The sequence below is a fragment of the Hesperophylax consimilis genome, chromosome 6 (assembly GCF_061612785.1).
Source record: "Hesperophylax consimilis isolate HC1 chromosome 6, BYU_Hcon_1.0, whole genome shotgun sequence".
Classification (NCBI taxonomy): Eukaryota; Metazoa; Arthropoda; class Insecta; order Trichoptera; family Limnephilidae; genus Hesperophylax; species Hesperophylax consimilis.
In genome coordinates, this window is record NC_142841.1 from 26,002,569 (window position 1) to 26,024,115 (window position 21,547).

Sequence of the window (21,547 nt, forward strand, 5' to 3'; positions counted from 1 at the left end):
TTTTAGAAAAGCATTTCAAATGCAAAATGCAAAATACCCATTTTCAAAATGCATTGAAAATGCAAAATGGTTTCTCAGGTCAAACAATTAAAATAATTATAGAGTTTTTAAACAATTTTGTCATTTAATAATGGATATCAATGTAGAACAAACATATTACATGATGGTAAATCCAAAAACACCACGACTACAGATTATGAAACCACAAAAAAATTGCGCGGGACTAATGTTGCCAACGTAAAAACATAGAAAGTGCTATCTAACTTTTAATATTACAGCGTCATGGCCATGTTCAGTATTTAAATCAGTATTTTTTGTAATGGTATCACTCAATTGCCAGGGCTCCTACCAGGGAGCAATTTGACAAATGTAAATTATCTCTCATAGCGAGGTTGAGGACCGACTGATATTTGGGGCTTATGAAAAAAAGATGAGGGGAGATAGTAGGAAGAATGTTGCAAAAAAGCATTTAAAATGGAAAATGCATTGAGAAAAGCATTTAAAATGCAAAATGCAAAATGGTTTTTAGAAAAGCATTTAAAATGCAAAATGGAAAATACCCATTTTGCATTTCCATTTGAAATGGATTTATTTGAAATAAAGCACATCTCTGCATGTATTGCATTCGGACTTACATGCATATTATATTTACAGAAAATAAAGAAAAGTCGATGTTTCATTTTAAAATAAATTTTCTAGCACTACATTGCTAACACTGGCTAAACTAATCTGCTATGGAATTGTATATCTTACAAAGGCCTAGAGAAAAGTTCGTCTTGATATACGTATATCTCCTAAGGATATTCCACAGCAACGCTGGGAACACGTCAGCTAGTGTTTATGTATAAACATTCATCCTGTATGTGTTTGCTCGCAAAACTCGATAAGCAGTGGGCCGAAATTGCAATGAAAAATTAAATTTGTTTTTATTAGTACCAGGAGTGTTTAAATTGTGATTTGAGTGATAGAAAAAGTCGAGGAAAATCCTTGATGCAATATACTCGTATCTGCACCGGAATACGGGATAAGGCGAAGCTTAATGCTAAAACACTATTTTGATTAATCTTTAAAACGAATTGGTGTTCATTATGAATACTAAAAAATATGCTTCAGTTAAATTGAAAGTTTTTCTATCGTTTTGCTTGGCAAGAATACAAATAAAAAAATAATTTACTCAATAAAAAATATAAATGAAAACTACAAAAAAAAAACATTTTTCAATAGAAATGTATGAACGCGTAAAGGAAACAACTTTTTAAAAATACAGTATTATAGCTTAGATTATTTGTGACAGTTTCACTTGATTAACTTTTTTGCTATCTTATAAATTATTTTACAAAATAAATAAAAAACAGTTTTTTGCTTCAAATCGAACGTTTCTAGACTCCGTTTGTCAAGCGATTTAAGAGTCTATAAGAGTCGATAATGCCTATTACCTACAATATAAGGTATACCAAGAATATACACATCTTTGGCTTGTAGCTTCCTCTTTTACATACATTGTGGTATACAATGAAAGACATTAGTAATAGCGATTCACATGTCCAAGTCATCTAAGTGTCCCATCATTTTATTTTATTATTCGTCGTTCCTTATGTGACCTACAGGTATAATTTTTATTTTTATTTAAGAGTGATAAACTTTTCGAGAGCAGGTAAAATAAATAAGAAACAGTTTTTAATATTACAACAGTTTTCAGTCTGTTGCCATGCCAAGTCGTTAGATCGAAATTAATGTTGAACAGAATGCGGGAGACCTTCTGTTGGTTTAATTGCAATAATAATTATATGATGATCACTGATCACTACATTAAAATGGAGAGGACTGATTTAACCTTTATTGAAATGAATAATAAAACATCTTCACTTCCTTGTCAGTTTTTCGCTGCAGATAAAATCAAGCTCAATCTGTTTCAGAAGCGTTACTCGGGATTCAAAAGTCGTATATTTCTTAAAGGAAGAAGTAAAGAAATCTTTATAATATTTAGCCCCAGGTGTTTGAACATCCGTCATATTTAATATGGTAACAAATCGAAGACTTGCTCCAATTCATTTCTTGGATAGTGTGTGCAAGCAAATATCAAAACATTTGTTGAAGGTTACATAAACTCTGGATGGTCCAAACAGTCAAAGAAGAGTTCAATTCATAATGGATTATTGTTAATATACGCTTTATTATTTAAGGTACATAGTACGGCAACCTTACAGATCATATAATTAGTTATATGATGGCAACCTGTTCACAATAAATACGTACCACAGTATGACATTCACGACATCTGTATACCAGTTTTTGTTTATGTTGTAAAGTTATTTTTGATAGTTATTAGTATTATTGCTACAAATTTACCATATTTTATTTATACTGTTTTTTAAAGCGTCCTTTGGTTGATAATCCTTGGAATGATATTTCTTATAAACATATCCATAAAAATAATCACAATTTCATTACTATAAAACATCTATTTTTATTAATACATTATTATCATATAATTATTTGTTTGGCTTGAATGAGGATTGAACCTTTCTCCCCAGGGACTGGAGTCAACCGCGCTAACAATTGAGCCAAATCCGAATTGGGTACGACCGACATTTTTTAATGTATTAACGTTTTTTTAATGTAATGTCATCCAATTTCAGAGAAATGCTTAATTGTCTGCGTGTGTGAGCGTGATTGGCACCAAAAGTTGATAGAATGAATTGTCATCAACAACTCGATATCTGTTTCAGCTCCATCGGATGTTGGGAATTGGGTTAATTCCACTTCAATCGTACATTTATTCATAAAAACAAAAGTAAATAATATTTATTCGAAAACACTAACTACTGCTGACGCTCACAAAGTCGCAAATATTTGTATCATTTTTAGAAAGAACCGTTTTGTGAAAAAATCACCTAGAGCTTAAATTCGTTTCGTCCGATACTGACTATGAAATAATGAAAATCTCAACACGGCATGCACTCAATATCAGCATTCCAGGGTTATTAGCGAACATCCTTGGCCGGGTCAATCAGTACCTACTTACTCACATGATTATAAACACTTTCTCTTGTGGAGGATCCCCGCGCGCCGGCATCGGTCAGTGTAATTAAATACGTACATAATCGTATGTGCATTAAACTTACTTTGTTCCATTCAAATATGGATACTTTATGGTTCATAGGCTATTTTATAATAGATATTTTTAATGTCAGAATAATAAATGAACAGTCATTGATAATATATTCATTATTACAATCACTGTTAACCGCACCGCCAACAAAGTGCAATGATCATGACAATGTATCAACAAAAGTGAAGCGCGCAGCTTTGTGTATACATTGTATAAACCTACCTAGTATAGGTTTTGTGGATCACAGCATAGCATTGTAATATTTTGTGTGATATATGGTCAAGTGTTGTACCCACGGACGTTTGTACCTTTGTATAATTTTGTGTGATGTAGGGTCAAGTATTGTGCCTATGGATGCTTGTACCTTTGGATACTTTTGTGTGATGTAGGGTCAAGTGTTGTGCCTATGGATGCTTGTACCTTTCGACACTTTTGTGTGATGTATGGTCAAGTGTTGTGCCTATGGATGCTTGTACCTTTTGATACTTTTGTGTGATGCAGGGTCAAGTGTTGTGCCTATGGATGCTTGTACCTTTCGAAACTTTTGTGTGATGTATGGTCAAGTGTTGTGCCTATGGATGCTTGTACCTTTGGATACTTTTGTGTGATGTATGGTCAAGTGTTGTGCCTATGGATGCTTGTACCTTTCGACACTTTTGTGTGATGTATGGTCAAGTGTTGTGCCTATGGATGCTTGTACCTTTCGAAACTTTTGTGCGATGTATGGTCAAGTGTTGTGCCTATGGATGCTTGTACCTTTCGACACTTTTGTGTGATGTATGGTCAAGTGTTGTGCCTATGGATGCTTGTACCTTTGGATACTTTTGTGTGATGTATGGTCAAGTGTTGTGCCTATGGATGCTTTTTTTTTTTTTTTTTTTTTTTTTATATTTACTCCACACAGGAGGCCCTGAAGAAAATAAATTTCCCTCAGGGCCTATGTCATCTTTGGGGATGCTGTGTGGAGGGTCTTTTTGTGGAGAGGAAGGAGTGAACATGGGTCTTGAAGAGTCCCATGTTGTAGGAGGGAGGAAACACAGAGGCCGGCAGTTCGTTCCACAGCCGAGCTGTTGAACTTAAGAACGAATCATAGAAGCGACCCGTTCTCATGTGACAAGTGTCAACTGTGTACAAATGTTGGGCGCGCGTTTGGCGTGTATCCCGACTACGCACCGGTGCCGAAGGGATCAATGACGCTAGTTCCTCAGAGCATCTTCCATTGTAATACCGATAGAACAAGGACAGCATACCTACCTGACGCCTGTGCTCTAAAGATTGCAGTCCGTTTGTTAAGATTGGGGAATCTATCAAACGGACCGCCCGTTTCTGCACAGAGTCAAGGGTTTTTTTCAGGTATTTTGGGGCTCCAGACCAGAGATGGCTGCCAAATTCGACAGTAGGGCGCACTTGCGATTTGTACAGGGTGAGCAGTTGTGTACTATTAAAGTATCTGCGGGCCCTGTACAGTACGCCCAGCTTCTGAGAGGCCAACTTTACTCTAGCTTCGATGGAGCCCCCGTACCTGAGCTGGTCACTTATAGTTACACCAAGCATATCAATGGAAGGCCTGTTCGGAAGATTGCTTCCGTTGAAGGAGACTAGATTATCATTTGGATCCCTTTTAGACGTAATCAGACAGGATTGGGTCTTTGAAACATTAAATTCGACGAGATTATTTTTACCCCAGGAGGAAATACTCTCGAGATAACCGTCCATTCTCTGCTTCAAAGCCCTCCGAGCCGTTGGAGTTTGTGTGCCCTTTGGGGGCTTGTCAAACAAAAAGCTATCATGAACTGTACTGTCATCCGCGTAACAATGAATCGGTGCACATGTCAAAAGGTCATTGATGTGCAACAAAAACAAAGTCGGAGACAGAACCGATCCCTGTGGGACGCCAGCATTTATGGAGTGCGAGAAAGAGGTGAAACCGTCAGCAACCGCCTGAATCGACCTATCCCTTAAAAAGTCAGCAATCCACGTACACAGGGATGCGGGAAGTCCGTAAGAATGCAATTTGTTGACAAGTCCTCGGTGCCAGACCCGGTCAAAGGCCTTGGATATGTCTAGTGCGACCGTTTGGGTCTCACCGTGACGTTCCAGGCACCGCCCCCAAACATGCGTCACATACGCGAGAAGATCACCGCACGAGCGGTTCCGCCGGAATCCGTATTGACGGTCGTTGATAATTTTGTTCTTCTCGAGGTATGTGAGCAGTTTGTCGTTGATCACACGTTCCATCACTTTGGACAGAACTGATGTGATCGCTATGGGGCGGTAGTTGGCCGGGTTGGAGCGGTCACCTTTCTTGGGAATAGGGTGAATTACCGCTTTTTTCCAACCAGAGGGCACAGTGCCACACTTCAGGGACATTTTGAAGAGCTTTGTCAAAACTGGAACTATTTCCGCAGCACACCTCTGCAATACCAGGGCAGGTATTCCATCAGGTCCACTACCTTTGTTAACATCGAGCCCCCGTATGACGTGGAGTACATCCCGATGCCGGATCCTCAGCTTTTTCATATAGAAGCCGCAGTGAGGAACCGACGGCGGAACAGCACCCCCGTCGTCGAGGGTCGAGTTTTCCGCAAACATTTTCCCTAAAAGGTTTGCCTTTTCGGTGGCGGTGTTTGCTAGTGAGCCGTCAGGTCTGGTAAGAGGTGGCAAACTGGGTTTGCAAAAATTTCGACCTATTGAGCCCGCAAGCGACCAGAATGCTCTGCTGCCATGCGGGCAGGCAGCCAGCTTTTTGCTGATCTGCAGGTCGTGTTCGAATTTTGACCTATTGATGATTCTCTTGCATTCCTTTGCCGATTTGTTGTATGCTGATCTGCTTTCGGGCGTTCGAGATGTGTTGTAGGCTCGGTAAGCCGCGTTTTTTCGTCGAACTGCTTCGGAGCATTGTCGACTGAACCACGGCTTTGAGCCCACACCAGTTTCTTTAGTAGTCGATTGTATGAAGCCATCCATCAAATACGTTTAAGCTTGTACCTTTCGACACTTTTGTGTGATGTATGGTCAAGTGTTGTGCCTGTGGATGCTTGTACCTTTCGACACTTTTGTGTGATGTATGGTCAAGTGTTGTGCCTATGGATGCTTGTACCTTTGGATACTTTTGTGTGATGTAGGGTCAAGTGTTGTGCCTATGGATGCTTGTACCTTTCGACACTTTTGTGTGATGTATGGTCAAGTGTTGTGCATATGGATGCTTGTACCTTTGGATACTTTTGTTTGATGTAGGGTCAAGCGTTGTGCTTATGGAAGCTTGTACCTTTAGACACTTTTGTGTGATGTAGGGTCAAGTATTGTGCCTATGGATGCTTGTACCTTTCGACACTTTTGTGTGATGTAGGGTCAAGTGTTGTGCCTATGGATGCTTGTACCTTTCGACACTTTTGTGTGATGTAGGGTCAAGTGTTGTGCCTATAGAAGCTTGTACCTTTGGACACTTTTGTGTGATGTAGGGTCAAGTGTTGTGCCTATGGAAGCTTGTACCTTTGGACACTTTTTTGTGATGTAGGGTCAAGTGTTGTGCCTATGTATGCTTGTACCTTTGGACGGGACGCTTGTACCTATGGACACTTTTGTGTGATGTAGGGTCAAGTGTTGTGCCTATGGATGCTTGTACCTTTCGACACTTTTGTGTGATGTATGGTCAAGTGTTGTGCCTATGGATGCTTGTACCTTTGGATACTTTTGTGTGATGTAGGGTCAAGTGTTGTGCCTATGGATGCTTGTACCTTTCGAAACTTTTGTGTGATGTATGGTCAAGTGTTGTGCCTATGGATGCTTGTACCTTTGGATACTTTTGTGTGATGTATGGTCAAGTGTTGTGCCTATGGATGCTTGTACCTTTCGACACTTTTGTGTGATGTATGGTCAAGTGTTGTGCCTATGGATGCTTGTACCTTTCGACACTTTTGTGTGATGTATGGTCAAGTGTTGTGCCTGTGGATGCTTGTACCTTTCGACACTTTTGTGTGATGTATGGTCAAGTGTTGTGCCTATGGATGCTTGTACCTTTGGATACTTTTGTGTGATGTAGGGTCAAGTGTTGTGCCTATGGATGCTTGTACCTTTCGACACTTTTGTGTGATGTATGGTCAAGTGTTGTGCATATGGATGCTTGTACCTTTGGATACTTTTGTTTGATGTAGGGTCAAGCGTTGTGCTTATGGAAGCTTGTACCTTTAGACACTTTTGTGTGATGTAGGGTCAAGTATTGTGCCTATGGATGCTTGTACCTTTCGACACTTTTGTGTGATGTAGGGTCAAGTGTTGTGCCTATGGATGCTTGTACCTTTCGACACTTTTGTGTGATGTAGGGTCAAGTGTTGTGCCTATAGAAGCTTGTACCTTTGGACACTTTTGTGTGATGTAGGGTCAAGTGTTGTGCCTATGGAAGCTTGTACCTTTGGACACTTTTTTGTGATGTAGGGTCAAGTGTTGTGCCTATGTATGCTTGTACCTTTGGACGGGACGCTTGTACCTATGGACACTTTTGTGTGATGTAGGGTCAAGTGTTGTGCCTATGGATGCTTGTGCTTTTTGACACTTTTGGTTTTTATGGCAAGACATCGTACTTAATTAACTTTAAAAATAGTATATCATCATCCTTAATTATCTTAAAAAATAGTAGTGAAATTATATTTTTAACTGGCAATACTGATGTTTCAAAACAAAAGTTTTCTTATATGCAAATTATGTATTTTACTTTTAGTGAACCAATGTTGTACGTTGTACAGCGTTTTGCGTGTACGTTTGGACGCGAAAAAATTCGAAATTCTCGAGCCAAGAGGGGAAATCACACCCCAAAAGACTGGAAAGATATCGGGAGAAACTATTATCATTTCAGATGTATTGACTCACTGTTGAAAAATACTTTTAAATCCAACATAGCCAACTCCATCGATTTATGAAATCGATGGAGTGTGAAATTTTTTTTATATGTATCCGGAATTAGTGTTTCCCTTCCATAAAGCACATGAAATGAAAATGACTGAACATGAATGTAGGAAGGGAAATCAAGGATTTTTATAGATACACGCAAGAAAAAATATACTGCCGAATTATCTCAGATGAAGCGGTATTAATTTGCTTTATCTGTGAATACATTTCAAATAAGGATCGGGCACTTCGGGCTATTGAAGCAAGAGATACTTTCACAAACTGTGCAAACCGAATAGTCATACTGAAATGATGCCGAGACAATGACTATTTTCTGTTAATCTATTGATTATGAAGACTCATACAATTCAAACTTAGGATGGGTTGTTTCGCAGAAGTTGAAATTCATCAAATTTCAAAGTTCATTTTCGGGTTCTGTGAAAGTCCTATTCCTAAGAACTGAAAACTAACTTTGAAATTTGAAGAATTGTTCAAATTCTCCGAAACAACCCGTCCAGAGTTTACCAAGCAATAGTTATTATAGATATTGTTAAATCAACAAAATAAAGTCGTATTTTGTATTTTCTTGGCAAAAATCTAGTTTGTTCAAAGGTACAAAGGTACTTTGTACTTTCTAAAGGTACAATAACCCTTGTCCAAAGGTACAAACACTTGCTGTACCTCTGGACAAGAAGAATAATAATTACAAAAACATTATAAAATTGCATAATTGACCAATTCATAAGATTAAAAAAAAAGCTTTTTTTCGTGGTCCAATCAAAAGAGAAAACATACAAAATTGTCCAAAGCTATTCCACTTGACCCTACTGAAAGCTGAAACCAGTTTGCAGCTAACAGTCCAGAGCCAACAACAGCTAACAACTAACAGCCAACAGCTGACGGCGCCCCTGAGACAGCTGCAGAGCAGACTAACAGACTAACGCATTGATTTGCGCAACAGAGCGAGACGATTTCTTTACAAGTGCTGAATTGTGGAGGACGGATTCATCACGATCTCTTCTCGCCGCACTATTCCTCCAACTCTGAGATGTACCTCCCGACAGACGAAATACTCAATTACAGTAATGTGGGTCATGCTTTACTAAACACGTCATACAAAAATCTTTAATGAACATCATGACTATTTTTTTTAACCGTGATTATTGGCATATTTACAGCATTTGTTTCAGGGAAGGGAAGGAAAATGAACATTTCGATGCTCTTAATTAACCCTTTCAGACCTAAATTAAGACTGACAGTGGTAAAGCATATTCGTCGCTGTATTACAATTGGTAGAGTTATTAGAAAATTTTCGGTGTTTTTTTTTTCAACCCTTTTGAAGTTTTCATTTCTCGGAGGCGTGTTTTACATGAAACGACAAACCATGTCTACACTGTTTACCAAAAAGATAACTATTTTTTTTTAATTTAAACTTTTCAACTATAATACAACTGTTTTAAAATGTATTTTAAAACTTAAAAATGAAATTATAAACACTGAAAAATTATTTTGTTTTGGTTTATTGAGGATTATACCTTCCTTCCCAGGGACCAGAGTCAACCGCGCTACCGACCAGATGCAGATCGGGTAGGACAGACGTTTATTTCTTCAATTGCTGCAATGTCATACGATTTCAGACAAATGCGTATATGTCAGCTTACATATTTGATTGCCACAAAAAGTTGATAGAATACGATGTCGGGAAGTGGTTTAATTTCCGTTTCCATGATTTGCATTCACTCATTACCGAAAACAGGATTAAAAATAGCACGCACAGCTAGTTATACCAGCAATTGGAAAAAGAAAACCGCCAATTTTAATTCGCTATAGATGTGAGGAAAAAGTCCTGAAATCCGTGTATTTTTAAATATACACACGGTTTGATATCGCGTACGGAGACCTGTTATATGGGCCTCCGTGGTCGAGGAGTAAGGCTCTCGTTTAGCAAGCCAGAGGTCTCGAGTTCGGATTCAGATTCCTAACCACCCCTCTTACCCTTTTTCCTACCCAGAACTTCCTTTCCCCAAAAAGACTGGGCTTCACTGGCTGCAGACGGTTAGGTTTTGTAGGTCAGATTGTTTAATGGAACCTTAATTGGTATTTGTTTTATTTTTAAAAGCCACCTAATATTCACAAATTTTTCTTCAACGATCGACCTTGGGGTAACCTGTGAGTGGCCTGTCCCCGAGTGCATCAATCCCCGTTAGAGTCACTACGTTGTAATCAATGTTTCTTATCTATGCTTGTTTATCTACGTTTATTATTCAATAAATAAATTATTTGTGTATTATTTACCTACTCTTACATTATTTCACAAGCATTATCTCGTTAAATCATATTATTTATTCTTCAAATGTATAACCAACGTAACCTATAACCTGCACACTATAAATGTTACGTAAATATTAAAAAATATATTCCTATCCCAACTAAACCAAGTGCATAAAATATCATGTAATGATATATATTGTGGAATATATCTTATTGAAATTATATGTAGGTTGTCCGGGGATAAGGCGCGCTAACTTCGGGAGGTGATTCAACATGATGGTAAAAGTAATAAAAATAAATAACTTTTTTCGATGTTTATTTTCCCATACAAAAACATTTTTCCATGGAAGAATAATTATTTTCCAATACAATCAATTCAACTTGTTAACCAAAAAACTACCATCATGTAGAATAGACCCCCGAAGTTAGCGCACTTTACCCCCGGACACTCTGCATTATGTAATAGCTGATTTTTAAATAATATGCTGTTTAAGAAGAAACAAGCCAAAAATGTGTATATTCTTTGCATACCTTATATCGTAGGTAATAGTCATTAAAATCGCTTGACAAAAGGAGTCTAGAAACGTTCGATTTCAAGCAAAAAACTGGTTTTTATTTATTTTGTAAATAATTTCATAAGAAAGCAAAAAAGTTGATCAAGTGAAACTGTCACAGATAATCTTGGCTATAATACTGTATTTTTTTTAAAGTTGTTTCCTTTACGCGTTCATACATTTCTATTGAAAAAAAAATTTTTTAGTAGTTTGCATTTATATTTTTTATTGAGTAATTTAATTTTTTATTTGTATTCATTTTATTATTATTGAAAAACCTTAAATTTATCTAAAGCATATTTTTTAGTATTCATAATGTTCACCAATTCGTTATAAAGATTAATTGGAATTAAGCTTCGCCTTAATTATTAAATGCGTAGGTATTAGTATAATGTTAAAATCTATTATTGATTTTTCAATTTAGTAAATTGCATATTTATAGTCTAACTATAATATAAGCTGTTGATTTACCTAAAATAAATAATTGACCCAGTGAAAAACAAAGTTTTTTTTCTATGATACACCTTTGGTCTTTTAAAATTAAATTATTTGGATTTGACCGAGAATTGAACCTTCCTACCCAGAAACAGGAGTCAAGAACTCTACCAACCAAGTCAAATCCCAATCGGATAAGTCTGACAATTTTTTCGTACATTAACTGCTGTAATTTTATCGACTTTTACTGAAATGCGTATGCTTATGTAAGCGTGATTGCCACGAAAAATTGATAGGATGCATTGCCATCGATAATTGATAGGATGCAATGCCATCGATAATTCATAGGATGCATTGCCACCGATAATTGATAGGATGCAATGCCATCGATAATTCATAGGATGCATTGCCATCGATAATTGATAGGATGCATTGCCATCGATAATTTATAGGATGCATTGCCATCAATAATTGATAGGATGCATTGCCATCGATAATTGATAGGATGCATTGCCATCAATAATTGATAGGATGCATTGCCATCGATAATTCATAGGATGCATTGCCATCGATAATTGATAGGATGCATTGCCATCGATAATTTATAGGATGCATTGCCATCAATAATTGATAGGATGCATTGCCATCGATAATTGATAGGATGCATTGCCATCAATAATTGATAGGATGCATTGCCATCGATAATTGATAGGATGCATTGCCATCAATAATTGATAGGATGCATTGCCATCGATAATTGATAGGATGCATTGCCATCAATAATTGATAGGATGCATTGCCATCGATAATTGATAGGATGCATTGCCATCAATTATTGATAGGATGCATTGCCATCGATAAAGAATCTATCTGCCGAGTTTCAGCTCAATTGGATGTCGGAAAGTGGGTCAATTTTCGTTTTCAAGATTTGCTTTCAACCATTACCGAAAACGAGAGTAAATTTCAAATAGATTATTTAAAAAACTAGATTTAGTTTTAATTTGCGCACGTCGGCCATCAAATATATGATTTCGTATAAGTATAATTAGGTACCCAGATATTTAGTATATTTAGTAATAATAATTTGTGCAGTACAATTATTTAATTAATAAATCAATATTTCTTTGTATAATATTTATATATTCGGGCTAATTAAATTTTTTTCGTATTCTCCGAAGGATTTCAACTAACGCAAACATACACGGAGAAAAGTCACTGATAAAAAATATTGCTAATTTACTAAGAATCTCATCAAAATTATTCGTAATCCTGTTAATTAACGAAGGAATTGATAGGTTTACTGAAAAGCTTTTAGTAAAATACCAACGTATTTTCACGATGTCCAAATTCGTGTTCATAAAAATCCATTCGTGTTCATAACTATTTCGCGTTTCGTCATTATCTCTAAATAGTATAAAACAAAGTCCCTATCCGCGTCTGTCTGTTTGTGCGCTTAGTTCTTCTAAGCTGTGCAAGGCAGTTTCTTTTCACTATCATTTAAAGAATTTCTTCCTGAAGGTTTATATTTGTAATACTTTTTTTAATTTTTTTTTATATTAACTCCGCACAGGAGGCCCTCAAGAAAATAATTTCCCTCAGGGCCTATGTCATCTTTGGGGATGCTGTGTGGAGGGTCTTTCTGTGGAGAGGAAGGAGTGAACATGGGTCTTGAAGAGTCCCATGTTGTAGGAGGGAGGAAACACAGAGGCCGGCAGTTCGTTCCACAGCCGAGCTGTTGAACTTAAGAACGAATCGTAGAAGCGACCCGTTCACATGTGACAAATGTCAACCGTGCACTGAAAAAAATGAGTTAGCTAAAGTATTAAGCTAATTGAAGTTGTGTAACCATCGCCTAAACTTGAGCTACTTTACCTAAAATACTTTATGTGCAGATACCGTCGTTGTTTAGTAAAATGTGCTTGAGCTATTACAACTAAACTTTAATAATAGCATACTAAAAGCATACTTACCTAAACAAAATAATCGGTTTGGTTAATCAAACTAAAGTAATTTACTAAACCTATTTCACTTTAGTAACTTAAGTTTATGTGTTACTTCCCAAAGTATTTAGCTAAATTTAACTAAACATCTAGTTTGGTTAAATGTTTTATTCAACTAGCAAAACTGAGGTTGGAATATCTAAATTTGGTATTTTTACATAACAATTAGTTGCTTTGCACAAACTTGAGCAAAGTTCAACAAAACTTTAGTTAAATCTCCCGAACTTTGGTTGATCTTTTTGTTGTCGCTAGCGGCCGACGCAGGTGTTTATTTACGCAGTTCTCAGATCGCCACAATGTCGCCACAGTTCGGCGTTCGCACCATACGTGAATTGACGTTCGTTGCGCGCGTTGCGAATTTATTTTTGAATTGAATTGAATTTATGTTAACCGCTGTTCCTAGTTCCTAGTGATAATGGCAGACAAAACCGTGGAAGATTATTTAATTTCTTGGAATCTAGAGGCTTACATAAAAACATTTAAAGGTGAGTTTTCTTTTTTCATTTTTTTATTGATTTAGAATTTAGATCATGGAACTATGATATTATATATTATGATAATATCCATTCTATTTGATTTAGAAACTGGCACCTTCATTATTCCATGACTCAAGTACCTACGCAATAGATTTAGAAGATTTGTATTTATTATGTACCTAGTTTGAAGAGTGCGTGTGGACGCTACAACCAAGATTAGAACTAGCTTTGAAATCGTACCGATGAATGGTCAATCATAGCAGGTTATGTTTAATTTTAATAAATGTGTATTGCAAATTATTAATTCGGATATAACATTTTGAACATTGTATTTTGTTGATTTTTTATGGGAGGGATATGTTTTTTTAAATACAGGGTGACCACCCATTGCTAATGTTTACATTTGAAATTTTCATATAAATGAAATAATTTCGTTATTAAAACTATTTTACCTCCGCTTAATTCATGATACAGGGTGTTCGGTATCTGCTGTTGTATAAATAAACATTTTTTTAATGAATAATTATTAATTATATTAATTAATTCATTCCTTTGAAAAATAAATTTTTATTTTCTTGTTTTGAAAATTTTTGTATTTTCTCGTCGTTTTTTTTCTTTATTTCAGACTCAAGCCATAGACTCGAAAACACTCCTGATAATATCTCAAGATGATATTAAAGAATTGATTCCGACTGTAGGGCACCGGGCACTGCCCACAGCACACATTAATGCGCTCAAGGATGTTATTAATCCACCTGTCATAAGTGTAAGTTTTTAAAAGCAGTAATAATGACAACATATTGTATACCTAGGCCTTTTTTGGCTAACCATTTGGAAATAGTTGTACCGGACGCGATTTTGATACAAAAATAATAGTATTTAAAATAATAATTCCTGTAATTAATGAATAAATCGACTGCCGGGGGGGTCAAGCAATTCCAAAGGGATAAAAACAAAGCTTGACCCCTTCACCCTTTCTTTCCCCTTTATGTACATACCCGCTTTTTGTTTCAGATTGAAGATATACCTTCACTTCCAAACAAACAACGCCCATATATTATCAACACGATGACTTCGTTGAAAATGACATTTCCTTGTTGGAAAATAAAAACAAATCACAAAGAATAACGCAAGAAGCTTTTGAAGAGCAAATTTCGAATGTAAGTTAAATAATTTTAGTAAGTTTCATTTACCTAAGTAACTTAGGTTAATTGTTTTATACATTCCGATATATGTATTTTAGTAGTGGCAGCGTAGAATAGCCGTCTTGTGACTGATATTATGATGATTATAGAAGTGGTTATTAGTTATGTAATCTAATATGCAATTTAATTTTGTTTTCTAGGACTTACGCAATCATCTCCTATCAATCAATGAAGGGCAAGCACTTTTAATGCAGTTTGAGTCAAAGAGTCTGTTGGACAATTCTGCCAGACTGTGCAGTACTATTATAAGTAAGGAATTGCAGGGTAATCCAGATAGATCCATTACAAGCAAGAGATTTTATGAATTTGCTTTTCAAATCACCAAAATCTTTAATAAAGAAAGCGCAGCTGTATATTTCACCCTATAGGTATGTGTGTTTTGGGCCTGCCCAAAAAATTGCTGCTAAAGGTAAATTACTAGACACATACAGGCAGCGCCGAAAAGAATTTTCCAAATCAGGACACAAACATCTTTTACTATATTTAAAAAAAATTATAATAAAAAATTATAATATAAATGTGTGTATGATCAAACGTGTTTTTTTTAGGCTTTGCTGGTAGCTGGAAACAATATTTTGAAAGACGATTCTTAACAAAATAACTTTTATATGAATGAGGTTTTTAATAAGTACTTTCTAGTCTTACAAAACATAATATTTATTTATTTAGGTTTCATCTCTCAAAAGGGTTGTAATAAACTACCTGCAACTCAAAGTATTTAACCCATGATTCTGAATTATGGGTATAATCCTTCGAGTTGATGGTGGTTACATTTACACCCTGTATTGTTTTCAGCTAAACTGCAAAGCTGCACTTCCTATTTAATATAGATAATCTAACCAAAAAGCTAAGCTACATTACCTAAAGCTAGCTAGCAGTATAGAGCTAAAACACCTATATCGGTAGGGCTATTCCAACCGAAGTTTAGTTAATCAACCTAACCATTTGTAATATTAACTAAATAATAAGGTTACTACATCTAAACAGTTAAGTTTTTCTAACCGAACACTACAAAATGGTTTAGGTATATAATTTTTAGTTAAGGTAACACAACTAAACACAAAGCTGTCTCAACCGATTAGTTTAGCTAGAATACCTGAATCGTTAAGCTGTCATAAATACAGTTTAGGTAACACAACTAAACACAGAAAGTTAGAGAGCTGTCTCAACCGATTAGTTTAGCTAGAATATCTGAATCGTTAAGCTGTCATAAATACAGTTTAGGTAACACAACTAAACACAGAAAGCTGTCTCAACCGATTAGTTTAGCTAGAATATCTGAATCGTTAAGCTGTCATAAATAAACTGCTGTTTAGCAAACAGTAGCTAAAAGTTCGGCAGTCACCACAGCAACTAAACTGTTTAGTAGATAATTACTGAAAATTTGGTAAATCGGACCTAAACATTTCTTTCAGTGTGTACAAATGTTGGGCGCGCATTTGGCGTGTATCCCGACTACGCACCGGTGCCGAAGGGATCAATGACGCTAGTTCCTCAGAGCATCTTCCATTGTAATACCGATAGAACAAGGACAGCATACCTACCTGACGCCTGTGCTCTAAATATTGCAGTCCGTTTGTTAAGATTGGGGAATCTATCAAACGGACCGCCCGTTTTTGCACAGAGTCAAGGGTTTTTTTCAGGTATTTAGGGGCTCCGGACCAGATATGGCTGCCAAATTCGACAGTAGGGCGCACTTGCGATTTGTACAGGGTCAGCAGTTGTGTACTATTAAAGTATCTGCGGGCCATGTACAGTACGCCCAGCTTCTGAGAGGCCAGCTTTACTCTGGCTTCGATGGCGCCCCCATACCTGAGCTGGTCACTTATAGTTACACCAAGCATATCAATGGAAGAACTTGGATATTATATTTATTGAAAGTAGAGAAAAGTCGATGTTTATAATCAAGACGAAATAATTATAATCAAGACGAGAATAGCTGTGTACACGTCAGTTGGTGTATTATAAAGACAAACGCAGTTGCGTGAACACGTCTTCCGATATTATTACAAATTTCCTAAAAGTATGGAAGTGAGTATATTTACATTTATTTACAAATTTGCAATTTATTTTACATATATTTACAATTATATTTATATATTTACTAAAAGTATAGAAGTGAGGCATGGAGATGGCAAAGAAAGGATGAAAGTAGATTGAATGCTGTTGAAATGAGATCCCTGAGGCGTATTTGTGGTAAAACCATGGACGATCGTGTGAGGAATGTGGAGATCCGCAAAGAGTGCAAGGCGGATGTAAACGTAATTAGTAAGATTAAGAAAGGGACGCTTAGATCGTTTGGGCATGTAGAGCGAATGAGGGAAGAAAGGAGTGTAAGGACGATATATGATGCAAATGCGATTGGTAGCAAAAGTCGGGGGAACCCGAGGAAGACATGGCACGATCAAGTGAATCAGATACTCGAATCGGGAAATGTCAAGAGTCAGAATAATAGAAGAGTATGTATGAGACGATGTATGAATGTGAACGAGGCAACGAGCGTGTGCCAAAACCGAGTTGATTGCTCTCTGCTCACCCCTGCGGGGAAACGGCGTGATGGCTAGTTAGTTAGTTACTAAAATTTTATGGAAAAACGGCCTACAATCCCGTTTTTAAACGGATTACCAATACTTTGAAGAGATTCTTAATTAATTACCAATGTTCATTTTTCTCCGTGTACCCCAAAAAGGATTTTACCTTACGAGGAATTGAGCAGAGCTGTCAGCAAGGAACCACAATAGTGGATCACGTCACTGATAGCTGTAAAGTACCACACCTAGGTATAATCTTTAGCAGTGTTTGGTGCACTCGTTCCGATTATTGATCGGCCATTATCAGTGGCGTTTATCAGATTTACAATAACTTACAGAACGTATCAAAATTAATTAATTATATTACCTCCAAGGCTTTGTTTTCAACACAAAACATTTGTGGCAATCTTCCAGTCGTATATCATCGTTGAAATAAGTTCATTATTTCGGCTTACGAATCGGCAACCAAAAGATTAAATATAATCCTTGAACGTGTTTTAAAAACATCATGTACGTATTATTTATAAGTAGTCGCAATAAAGATATCGATTCTTTTGTCTTACAGGGGAATGTCAAAATGTTATTTTTGGTAAGGTTAAATGTGATAATGATCGTTATAATCTAAGCGTTCATATACGGCGCTAATTTAATCCAATATATCTTGGATCATCAACCAAGACCTATCTAAAATCAAAGAATTCATAAAAACCTACTTATAAGTATGCATTTCCAACGGTACGATACTGATTGTTTTTAAACACAAACATAACGTTGTGTCTTAATTCGTATTTTTTTATAAACTACTGTAAACTGTTATAAACTGCTTACGGTACGAACTGAGCTGCACTCAACACAGGAGTTCTTAGTGAGACAGACACACCACATACCAATTTATGTGTAATTAATAAAGACGAATGAAAATAGATTTATTTTTCGGAATAACTTTATTGAGTAAAACCTCAAATTGTAATATTTAAATATTGAAGAAAATTTTAGTGATTTCTAAACGAAAATCTGAAACAGAAAAATCAGAAAAGGAAACGGTCACATCTGGGACACAAACCCAGGACCCTTGTCTTTCCGGGACAGTGCACTACCAACTGAACTCTGAACTGAGTCCCAGATGTGACCGTTTCCTTTTCTGATTTTTTTGAAATTAGATTTATTTATTCTATTAAAATACCCTTTTTGCAAGTTATTCTTTAAAATATTGAGAAGAATTATTTGTTTGCGCCTGTAAATACGCAATGTGAACATGACTAGTTTTTTTTAGATGTAGAAATATAATTTTGTATTTGTATGCCATTCGTGAAGGAATTAGGTTTCGGTAAGGACAAAACTATTTATTCATATTTATATTCCGTTTGTACGGCAAACAGACAATTCATCTTAATATTTTTAAGCAAAACTTGCAAAAAGTGTATTGTAATAAAATAATTAAGTTAATGCCATTTATGAACGTGTAGATTATAACGTACGCGCTAGTAACTAACTGGAAGCTAGATGCTAAGCAAAAAAGTTATCTAATAACGTGACGACAATGGCGAGAAATGTCAAAGGTTTACAAAGGAAAGGCTATAAAATTTGTATTTACTACTTCTAACTGGAACTATTCTTAGCTACAACGTTCCCAGGAAATGCTTCTTAAGCTTTCGGTGAGAACACGGTGTGATATAATAACACTGGCAACTGTCTATTAGTGTCTAAGTACTACTGTTAGTTCTAGCAGGAGACAGCCACTCTACAAATGCAACAATGCAAGGAGTGGCAAGTGGAAAATGACAACATCCACATTCTAAAAAAATTGAAACAGAACACTATCAAAACTTTACTTTTGGCACAAACTAAAACTAAAATGGTACATATACACGAGTAAGTAAACCATAATAAGTGAAATGCGATGGCGGTGATCGAATGCCGTGCCGCTTACCCTTTCACAGACTTAGCGCGATGGTAAAAAGCGCCAAGACAATATTATAATTTGAAGAGACTATGCCCGACTGGAAATTATGTAATAATTCCCAACAATCTCTTTTCCAATAACGGAGAATGTGAAGGTACGGGCAGAGCTGTAGAGTGTATATTGTACATCTATACTAACTCAGCTATTTGCTGTTTAACATTCAAATAGATTAATATGTAATGCGCCAAGGCATATTGTGGTAATCCAATGCAAAACTTGTTAGCATCGGTTTTAAATAATCAACGCGAGCTGCGCAAGGGCACAAGGTAAATTAGGTAAGATTTCCAAACCATGAACAATGATTTTTAATTATTTTTTTTGTTGATTAGCAAGAACACGTATACAGTCCGAATACGTATACCACAGAAATTCCTAAATGGAATGGAGCCTGTATTCATGATGTGACTATACTAGTTGTTGACATAACGAATAAAAACGACCTTTTAGTGAATCTTCCTGCATTCATACAAACAACTTTTCCTCTCATACGAGTAATGCTGTAAATCTTCTGTGCCACGCGAGAACGGCCGGGAAATGTGAATACCACTTGAATTAAGTAACGTGATTCTCGTCTGTTCTTGTTCTTAGGTAATTTACAATGTTGTTTGCCGCGGAGTGTGTGCCGTTTGATAATATACAGACAAGACCAAGCCAGACCAGACTTGGCAGCACAGTGCACTCTGCAAGTAAGCCATCCTCAATGGACAGAGTGGACAGTAAAAGTAGACGCTAGGCATTGTACAGTGGACACTGGACACGTACCCATTTGCCGCGAGAGATATTCTAATAGGCCACTCGTTACATCAATTACAGATATCTCTTCATGAACAAGTAATAATTGATCATAGCAGTCTTCGCTGCTTATTGTGTAATCGTATACCAGGAAAACATCCGCGACTTGTTCAGGAGTTTGAACTATGTACCTAAGCGCGCTTACCTTACAAGTATCCATTGAAGATACATCCGCAGTTCGGCATTCCACCTGACGGCAGTCTCTTCTCACTCTACTACCTAGACTGATCAACCCTTGTGCCATCCTTGTGGCCATCTTTTATATACCATATATCATATTTGTGGATGTTGGAGAATGATTTGAATAAACTTCGACATCCGTCGTTAATTGACAACCGAAGAGCGCGCATTGAAATAACCAGACCCTGCGCAGAAAAGTAAACTTCGCTAAATTAAGGCAAAAGTTTGCAGCGCAGTATTTTGTGGAACCTTTCCACGCAGGATCTGAATGTTTGTTTTAAAAACAAACCGCTGCAACGCAAAAATGAGTGTGGTGGGTAAATTATAATACAATTGTAAAAGTATCTAACTAAATAGTAGTTAAGTCTTTTACGCAGCAAGCAATTAGCGCCATTGTAAAAAGGACTTGTAATTCGAAAGCAGATAAGCGAGGACTGAATAGTGATATTACGATGCGATACTGTCAAATTTGTTTATTGACAAATCACCGTAAGGAAGACCGACTCCCGCGTTCCTTGCAACTTGGTTTACTTATTATTTTCCTGATCTATTACTTTCAATGTCTATGGCAGTATCTTTCTTTGAGGGACCCGAGGTAATCAATAGCCTTACTAACAGATACAATACAGCTCGATTAATATTGACCTCTAACAGAACGATATTGGATGGTTACATCAGCAAGATAAACATCGATCAAATCCCTTTTCATTAATGATGGTTTTATGAAAGCAAGTGGGCTCAAATTAATCTCTCACTATCCTGAAATGCAGAACTTGCTTACCATTGGTAAAATACGTTTTGGAAAATATAACGTACTTTTGAATTACCTTGTCTCGGACGTCTACATTTTTCATCTGAATATTATACTATTGCAAACACTGCGTTTACACAAAATATCACCAAGAGACCAGTTAGAAAACCGTACAAAGAAAACATAAAAAACTCCAACAGTAAATACAAGTTTTGGACAAAGACACTATCAAAGCATTCAACAGTCTTGCAAATACACTTGAAAATAAAATTGAGGAAAACAAAAATAAATTCAGACACAAAATGGATTAAAGAACAAAAAAGAAAATATTACCAAAATTTCAAAACATAAAATAAAAGAAAACCTCACAAACATTAGGGCATTAGCCTAGTA

The 21,547-nt window shown here is 36.4% G+C and overlaps 1 long non-coding RNA gene across 1 annotated transcript; it reads left to right on the top strand.

The window, feature by feature from the left end:
* The first annotated feature begins 13,605 nt into the window (after positions 1-13,605).
* Positions 13,606-15,137, top strand: LOC149423133 (uncharacterized). The gene is made up of 4 exons (XR_016302314.1): positions 13,606-13,741; positions 14,358-14,498; positions 14,747-14,892; positions 15,078-15,137. It is a non-coding gene; the product is annotated as an uncharacterized LOC149423133 (long non-coding RNA).
* The last annotated feature ends 6,410 nt before the right edge of the window (positions 15,138-21,547 follow it).